The following is a 10,115-nucleotide window of genomic DNA, read 5'->3' as shown; positions in this document are numbered from 1 at the left end:
TCTTATTCAAACCCTTTTTCTTTTACCCTAATTGTCATATAATTAAGTATAAAAGATGGTAAAAATAACCCACTATTTATTTTCAAGGTTATCTCCTTTAACCCCCAAGTAATTGAATTATTAACCTTAACCCACTAACTTTATAATTATAAGCATGAATAGTCCAAAACGCCCCTTTAAAAACTTTTAACAGAAATCCGACCCAATCAGGGTTACGCAGTCTGTGACGGTCCGTCACGACTGTGACGGTCCGTCACGACTGTGACGGTCCGTACTGCATGTCCGTCACAAAGTTCAGAGAGTCAATTTTGTGGAAAGATTTGTGACGGTCCGTCGTGCCAACGACGGTTCGTCCTGCCATTCCGTCGTGAAGTTCAGAGAGTCGATCTCAGTACCCAAATTTTCAGAATCTAAGTGTTTTGGAACGAGACCCCCTCAACGGTCCGTCGTGCCCACGACGGTTCGTCGTGGAATCCGTCGACCCTGACAGTTATTACCAGAATAAACTCTACTGCTCAAAACGACTAAACAGGTCGTTACACATATAATATTTATCACGTTTCACATTTTGAGGACCAAATTATATTAACTTTAATCAATATGTTAAAAAGAGCATCATTATGTTGATTGGTGCATTGCAATTTATAGTATTCCGCTTTTCGTAGTTTTTAAATATCTAATTTCTAAGTTCCAAAAAATATTTAAACTATCTTTCAAAAATTAAAATGACAAAATGTGTCTAATTTGACATAAAAATTTACCCCACAAATTACTACATATAAATTTAAAAGAACTAAAAACAATTATCCTTTAATTTTCAGATACCATTTTATACTTTAAATTTTAGAAGTCTTCACAAAATATCAAAGTGATGCTACAAAATCAAAGAAGTTAAAAGCAGGACGTTTTTTTATTTTTGGAAAGAAACTCTCTAGAAATTTATTTTTAACATTGATTTTGGACCCAGACTTAGGACGGACCAAATAACACTAGTATATATATTATATATATATAGGGATCATTGGTGAACTTATTTATATAGATACATCCACATACATGTATTTCGTATTTATAAAGTCAAAATTAGGTGTATTTTATTTTAAATAAGTGTATCCAAATAGATTTGCATGTATATGTGATATTTATATAGCAAATTTCAGTTACCACACTCTTATATATCTGGTATTTCAGATACATGTGAATCACTCCAGATACGAATCTCGTTCCCCGCTCTCTCCAATATTCTTGCTCGCCTCTCTCTCTATTTTTGTATACTTGAAAGCAGAACTATATGTATCTAAATGTATTTTCTTCAATATATGATAAGATACGTAATATTTTAAAAAATAACAATAATAATAATATATATGATGATAAAGTATATCTAATAATGTAATTCTTCGTTTTTATTATATACCTATATAGTTAAAAAATAATTCTAAAGCATACTAATATTAATGCGACTCATTCAATTCAAGAATTCTTTGAGAGCCCAAACAGTCAACGGTCAAGACTATTGCATAAACTTGAAAAAGAAAAGTATCAAGTCTTGTTTACCCAAAAAAAAATAAAAATTCAAGTCTTGCTAACACGTTATTGCATGAGTTTAAATAGCCATCAAAAATTCAATTCATATCCATTATAACAAAAATCTCACACCTTTGCAAACAAAACAAATCATACATCGAGTCAAGTAATAAACAATTATCGATTGGATAGATATATCTTGAAAAAGCGAAAAAAGATCATTTTCATTTTCTTCCATATCATAATCAAACATGAAAACTCAAAGTAGCTATACTCCATCTCCTTTTGAATATAGCTACAGGGTGCTACTGTTTATACTTCTAATTAGCATCACATCAAATGATGCTTCTCGAATTCTTAACGAAAAAAAAGTAGATTTTTTGAGGGGAAATAATTACGAACATCTTTTGTTACAATCTCTCCAATGGAATCAGGTCCCTACACCAACTCCAAACCCAGGCACTAACGCTCGTACTCAAATTACAAGCCAAGTTGGTCAAAGGAACTTTGCAGGTCGCAAAGAGTTTGTTCATCCTCATACTCATAATAAATACCCGCAGACTAAAATTGCATTGGGCGTGGCTTGAATTAATATAAATCTTGGCTTATTATTATACTAACAATCTAACTATACCTTTTCATAATAAGAAAAAAAATATCAAATGTGTCGATAGTTACGTAGATATATTGGTTCATTCTTTTAGGGTACTAAATTTAATTTGTTTGACAAATATAATTTGCTTCCTTTGTAATTTCATTTATTTATTTTTTTTTGCCTAATATCTGGCATTACATGCTGAAAGTTTTATACCGTACTTGTGTATTGATCAAAGCTGAAATTTATGTCAATTTTTTCTTTTTAAAATCAAAATTATCTTGGACCGTTCTCAATTTATGCAATCATCTAAAAAAAGAAAAAAAAATGGGAAAAGTCCGCTATCGAAATCGAATTGATGACAAACTGAGGTAAGCGGGTTATCCCAGAGGCCTACTAATTCTCCGTATCGTTGCAATTTTATTCAATGTCGATGTCAAATTTGATTATTCTCAATTTTGTTTGTATGAATGTCAATGGAAGCGTTTGCTAAATATATTTGATAAGAATATGTCAAAGCACAATGTTTGCATACCTTGACTTTCAATTATTTAAATACACATAACGTGGCACCCATTTAGGGGATAGTAATGAAAAATGACTATAGATAAGTGCTAATAAATGAGTTCTTGATTTAGCATGAGTGTATATCGAATGAGTTAGGAAAATTGGGGTCCAATTATAAGGTGGAAGGATATGAGGTGTTAAAAGTAAAATAATCATAGTCCATAGCGTAATGTATGAGTTAACATAGCAAAACCTTTGAAAGATGATAAATCAGACAACAAGAAAGAAATATATCAAAAAAGTTATAGTAATTTAACGTGATTTAATTAATCGACATATATCTACAAAATAGAGAGAGAGGCAAGCGAAAAGACGAGAAATGTGAGTGAGGTTCGTTATGTATTTCAGATACGTGCGAATCATGTTAGATATACACCATATGCATGTATTTGTATGTGTTTGGTGTGATTTGTATGTATCTAGAATATCGTATACATAGGAAAGTGACAAGCGAGATGAAAGAGATACGAGGGAGGTAACCAAAATTTGTTATGTATCCAGATATATGTGAATCTACTTAATGTATGATGTATGTATCTAAAATAATTATACCTAATTTGACCTCATGCATGTATATCTCAATATGCATGTATCTCGAGATACATGTATCTGAACTTATACCTGAATTTATATGGCACAACAATATTTTATAAAATGTATAATATTACAAATTAAAGTATATCCAATTTTAAACTATTAAAATTTAGATTAAAGAAATAGAAAATTTTCCCATACTAGTGATGAAAACATTAAATGCATATCAAAATACGAGGAGGAATTACCTAAAAAGGCTCCAACACAGTCTATTAGCAGTTTAGCACGCTAATTCATAAACAAGTATATATCATTTACCTAATATTTTATTATTACTATATATAGAGTACAATTAGCTAGCCGTCCAATAAAATGTTTTCATATATTAAGCATATGATTGTATATTACTATATATAAATATATTACACAAAAGGTACTATAATATTATATGCTATATATAGCGTACAACTTATTTACTATATATAGAATATACACACTTTAATATTATACCCATAAATATTGTGTTATCATCTTCTCAATAATGCTCATCAATTTGAATATATCGTATACATTTGTAGTATTTTTGGCCTTAAACATAAATTGCGTGAAAAAATGTTAACACATGCTTAGAAACAAAAAGAACTTTGAAAAACTTAAGTAAGGAAACAACAAACAAATAGTGAGAGGAGACTTTAAAAAATGTGCATATATGTAAATACAAAGTTTGAAAAAAAAAATCTATTTTTAGGAGATTGATTAAAAGGATATGGAAGAGTTTTAACATGATATTATGATTATCTAAATCAGGTCAAAAATATTTTTAAAATATATGAAAAATAACGGTGAAAAATAGACCTGGTTGATTTTTGTAATTCAAAAAGTATTACATAAATCAAAAGCAAAGTATATTTCAATATCTTTAAGAGGAACATAATTTATTTATTTAAAAAAAAAAAGAGATAACACAAATGTAATAATCACTAGTTTGATGGACAATATCAATTCATCTTCCTTTATTTATCATTCCAATAAGGTGTAGGCATGGTCATACTCATACTCATACATACATACACAATAAACATGAAATTATGACGAGGAAAGCAAAATATTATATATGACCAAGATTTTATAATAAGTGGAAACCATATAAATGTTATGGACAATCAAAGAGGAGGAACAAAATAACTTTTGCGACCAACAAAGTTTCTTCCTTTGAGTTGATCATTTGTCATATATTTGTTACTCTTTGATGGAGTTGGAGGTGGACTCCAAATGGATTGATCATAAGCATTAGGTGAGGGACTCCGAACGGGTCGATATTTCGACACGAGGTTCACTAGTCCAAGAGATATGGTGGCTTCACTAGGGTTGATAATGGTACTAGTAAAAGCAAGTAGAAGAACAAATTGTGTTATACTACTAGAGTTGCTAGTTAACCTCATATTGTTTTATCTTGAATGAGTTTTATGGTAAGAGAATTGCATTTGATCAATTATATATGTATTATGTCATTATATATATATACATGAAACAAATAGGACATTGATCATATGGAAGGAAATAAGGAACCAACAAGTCAAATATCAACAAACAAGAAAAATTAGTAATATGCATTAAAAGGGAGTTAGGGAGATATGAATATACCCCAAATAGGGGGGTGTACATGAAGATTGACAGGATTGGTTTAGATTTTTCAAATATCAAATTAAAATATTCGTGTAAAAATTTTAACTTTATAAATCAAATCAAACTAATAAGATTTAGATTTTTTCGAATTTTTTAAATACCAAATCAAATCATTGTATCGACTTTTTAAATTTATAAATCAAACAAAACTAAGAAGTTGATTTTTCCAGATTTTTGGATTCTTTGGGTAAATCTTCCATACAAACATATTTTTAATTAACTTGTGCTCCAAAAAATTCCTTAAGTCCAACCAAAATATAATTATCTAAAGTATTTTTTTAAAAGAATAACACAAAATATGAGATGAATATTGATGACACACAAATATTCAATAATAAAATAATAATGAAATTATCATATAAAATAAATATTGTAAAGTCATAATGAAAATAATCATAATTTCAAAAGTACTAAATCATGCTAAAATAAGTTTAATAAGTATTAATTACATTACTAAATATTAAAGGAAAATTAAAATTATATTATATATTTTAATTGTCTAAACCAATGTAAAATTAAAGAACAATATTTAATATTATTGTCATTCTTAGTGTTGAATTGATTTTCTTTTTGCATTAGTATTAATTTGATTTTGATTTAAGTTTTATTCTAATTATTAACATTTATGAACTATAATCTTTATTGGATCATTCTGAGTTTTAAGTTTTAAACTTAAATATATATTAAAAGATAAAAACTAGCATAAGAAATATTTTAAAATGATATCAAAGTAAATATTTTTATATACAAAATAAAATTTTAAAATTACATATATATATAATGACGGGTTGGTTTGGTCTCAGGTTGGTTTTCTTTAGTTAAAACCAAACCAACCCAATATAGTCGATTTTTTTTCAATACCAAACCAAGTCAAACCAACCAATACTCAAATTTTTTTCGGTTTGACTCGATTTGCGATTTACAGTTTGATTCGATTTTGATTCGATTTTATACACCCCTAACCCCAAATAAGGAAAAATATAAAATAAATGAAGTATTCGATTTTAGTCCAAGGTAAAATAATCAAAGATAAAGATTTTCTTTGATAATAGTTTAACGGAATACGTTGTAAATAACAAATATAATTAATTTTAAAAAATAAATAACAAATATTAGTTAATTTTAATGTGATATAACATACTATTAAAAGAGAAGAAAGAGTATATATATATTTATTTAAAAATCGAAACAACTAGATGATATTAATATGGTCGGAATAAAAACAATATTATTAATCAAATATTTAAAGAGGAATAATTGTCTAAGAAATTTATTAATTAAACACATGTTATCATCTTGTACCTCTGATTTTGAGATAGCTCACATAACAGGTAGAAAAAAAATCAAAACATATCTTTATACTCTCTTTGTTCATCTCTATAGTACATTGGTCGACAATCATGTGATTGATGTCGTCTGTAAATTTTAATCCATCATTTTATTGAACAAGATAGTGGTAATTAAATAATGTTGAAGGGATAAAAATATTTTTAAATTATATACAAATGAAGAAAATATATTTACTTTTATAACGCCAATAAGGAAATTTGATTTATCAAAGTTATCTAATGTTCTCTCTAGCGAAATATGCATAAATGACAATTATAGTATAAACTTGTCGCAAACTTACAATAAAAATGTGCTCAGGGCAAATACACAATAATTTGTAATAATTAACGTGAAAATTGTAGCTATCTCTGAAAATATTTTCGATTGATAACATAATCTAACAATATTCTTATCGAAAATAATTTATTTTATAAATATCTCTATTATTAATTAATAAGTTAAAAATATTATAAATCTATTGAATAAATGGATAGTCCATAAAGTTAGTACATGAACAATCATTCATATTCACTAGATTTCATGAACCTTTTTGGATAAGAATGTATCTATTTATTATGATACTTAATATGGTGACTTTTGGAATGATTTTTCACTCCATAAATAAGGTTGTTCATTCACTATTGTATTATATACATATGAAACTTACATAGACTTGAATAAGAAAATTACTCTCCTCTATCTTATACTTCTTGTCTTCTTCTTCTTATATAATATTCTGAGCTTTCTTTATAACACGTTATCAGCACGAGTCTCTGCCAGTTCAAGTAAAGACTTTAAAAGTCTCGGAGGTATAAATTTCCTTTTCTTAAATAATGTCTAATCTTTCTAAACTTGAATTTCTTGCTCTAGACATATCGGGAAAAAGCTATCTATCATGGGCACTCGATGTAGAAATTCATCTTGATGTGATGGGTCTAGCAGACACCATCCAAGAAAATAATCAAGCATCAAATCAAAACTGTGCTAAGGCGATGATATTTCTCCGTTTTGAAAATGGAATATCTCACTATTAAGGATCCTCTTGTGTTGTGGAACAATTTAAAAGATAGATATGACCACCTGAAGTTCGTCGTCCTTCCACAGGCACGTTATGACTGGATCCACTTGAGACTACAAGATTTTAAATCTATCAGTGAGTATAACTCTTCCATGATTAAAATTATCTCACAATTAAAATTATGTGGAGAAAATATCACTGACCATGATATGCTGGAAAAAACGTTTTCCACTTTCCCTGCCTCGAGTATGCTTCTGCAGCAGCAATATCGAGAAATGGGAATTAAAAAGTATTTTGAATTAATTTCACATCTCCTTGTTGTTGAACAACATAATGACTTACTGATGAAAAACCATGAAAGTCGACCTACTGGTTCTATGTCATTTCCTGAAGTAAATACGGTAAATTTTCACCAATCTAAGCGTGAAAAAGGTCGTGACCCCAGTCGTGGCCGTGGTCGTGGTCGAGGAAGAAATTTCAATCATGGTGATCGTCTTGCACTAAATAATAACCTTCAACACCAGCAGTGTAAAAAGAAGAATGAAAAACATGACGTAGTGCAGAAGAAAAATTCAGACAACAAATGTTATCGATGTGGAGTAAAAGGACATTGGTCACGTACCTGTCGTACGCCAAGGCCCCTGATTGAGTTATATCAAGCTTCCCTGAAGGAGGTGAAAATAACGCAGAAGCCAACTTTATCACGGAAGATACTGTTGAACCCATTCATCTAGATGTAGCGGATTTCTTTGAGAATCTCGAAGAAAAGATAGATCACCTGATAGGTGATGGGTCTGTGATAATGTAAATATATTTCATTTTCGTCGTTTATATGAACTAGTATGAATATGTTTTCCTAGACTTGTAAATAACTAAAAGGTTGTGTAATGTTTTTGTTTAGTAATAATAATATAATGTTTATTTCTTTTATATCTTTTATCTTGAAGAATACATGGATACCTCAATGATCAATCATGAAGATATTTGTGTAATTGATAGTGGAACAACGCACACCATATTCAAAGATGAGAAATACTTCTCCTACTTGCTTAGAAAAAAAGCAAATGTTACTACAATTTCTGGTAATTCAAACTTAATAGAAGGCTCCGGAAGAGCTACTATATTTCTGCCTAAGGGGATAAAACTTGTCATAGGAGATGCTTTGTTCTCTTCTAAATCCCCAAGAAACCTGTTAAGTTTTAAAATATTCGCCGAAATGAATATCATGTTGAGACAATAAATGAAATGAATGTTGAATACCTTGGTATTACCAAGATTGTCTCAGATCAGAAATATGTGTTGGAGAAATTATCAACTTTATCTTCTGGCCTGTGTTATGCAAAAATAAGTACGATTGAAACACACTCTATCGTAAATCAGAAGTTTACTGACTTAAAGACTTTTGTGCTTTGGCATGACCGAATAGGTCATCCTGGATCAATAATGATGAGACGAATCATTGAAAACTCAAATGGACATCCATTAAAGAACCTAAAGATTCTTACGAATGATGAGTTTTTGTGTGTTGCTTGTTGCCAAGGCAAATTGATTACTAGGCCATCACCAATGAAGGTTAACATTGAATCCCCTCAATTTTTAGAACGAATACATGGGGATATTTTTGGACCTATTCACCCATCTAGTGGGTCGTTTAGATATTTTATGGTCCTAATAGACGCATCTTCAAGATGGTCTCATGTGTGCCTCTTATCATCTCGCAACCTGGCGTTTGTAAAATTATTGGCACAAATGATACGATTAAGAGCGCAATTTCCAGATTATCCCATTAAGACAATTCGCCTTGATAATGCTGGAGAATTCACATCCCAAGCTTTTGATGCTTATTGCGTATCGGTTGGGATAAAAGTTGAACATCCTGTAGCTCATGTTCATACTCAAAATGGCCTTGCTGAGTCATTTATTAAGCGCTTACAATTGATAGCAAGACCTCTACTTATGAAAAGTGAGTTGCCTACTACTTTTTGGGGTCATGCTATCTTACATGCAACATCACTTGTTCGTCTCAGACCGACTCATTATAATAAATACTCCCCATCACAATTGGTATTTGGCCATGAACCAAATATTGCTCATCTTCGAATTTTTGGATGTGCTGTATATGTGCCTGTAGCACCACCTCAGCGCACCAAGATGGGCCCTCAAAGAAGGTTAGGCATATATGTTGGGTTTGATTCACCCTCCACAATTCGCTACCTTGAGCCATTGACGGGAGATTTATTGACTGCAAGATTTGCAGATTGTCGATTTGATGAAACAAATTTTCCGCAATTAGGGGGAGAGAAAAATAAACTTAAAAGTGAAATTGCATGGAAAGTTTCATCATTATCTCATTTTGATCCACGCTCCCCTGTGTGTGAACAAGAGGTCCAGAAGATCATCCATTTGCAAAACATAGCAAATCAAATGCCAGACGCATTTACTGATTCAAAAAGGATAACAAAGTCACATATTCCTGCATTAAATGTGCATATCCGAATCGACTTCCCAATAGGACCATCTACAAGTGTCATAGCTTCTGAATCACAAATACGCCTGAAGCGTGGTAGACCATTGGGTTCAAAAGATAAAAATCCTAGAAAAAGAAGTACAAAAAATGACACTACAAAAGAATCTCACGAAGAAATTCAAGATCTGATTAATCCTGATATTCCTGAAGAGATCAGTGAACCCGAGACTCAAGTAAATGAAGAACTCTTTATAAGTTCTACAGGTGATGGGATAAGTTTAGATCGATCAAAAATCATAGTGGATAATGTTTTTGCATATGATATTTCACTTAACATTATGCAAGGAAATGAGGATCTTGAACCTCTATCTGTCGAAGAATGTCGACAAGGA

The sequence above is a fragment of the Solanum pennellii genome, chromosome 9 (genome assembly GCF_001406875.1).
Source record: "Solanum pennellii chromosome 9, SPENNV200".
In the NCBI taxonomy this organism is placed as follows: domain Eukaryota; kingdom Viridiplantae; phylum Streptophyta; class Magnoliopsida; order Solanales; family Solanaceae; genus Solanum; species Solanum pennellii.
This window is presented reverse-complemented; position numbering follows the sequence as displayed.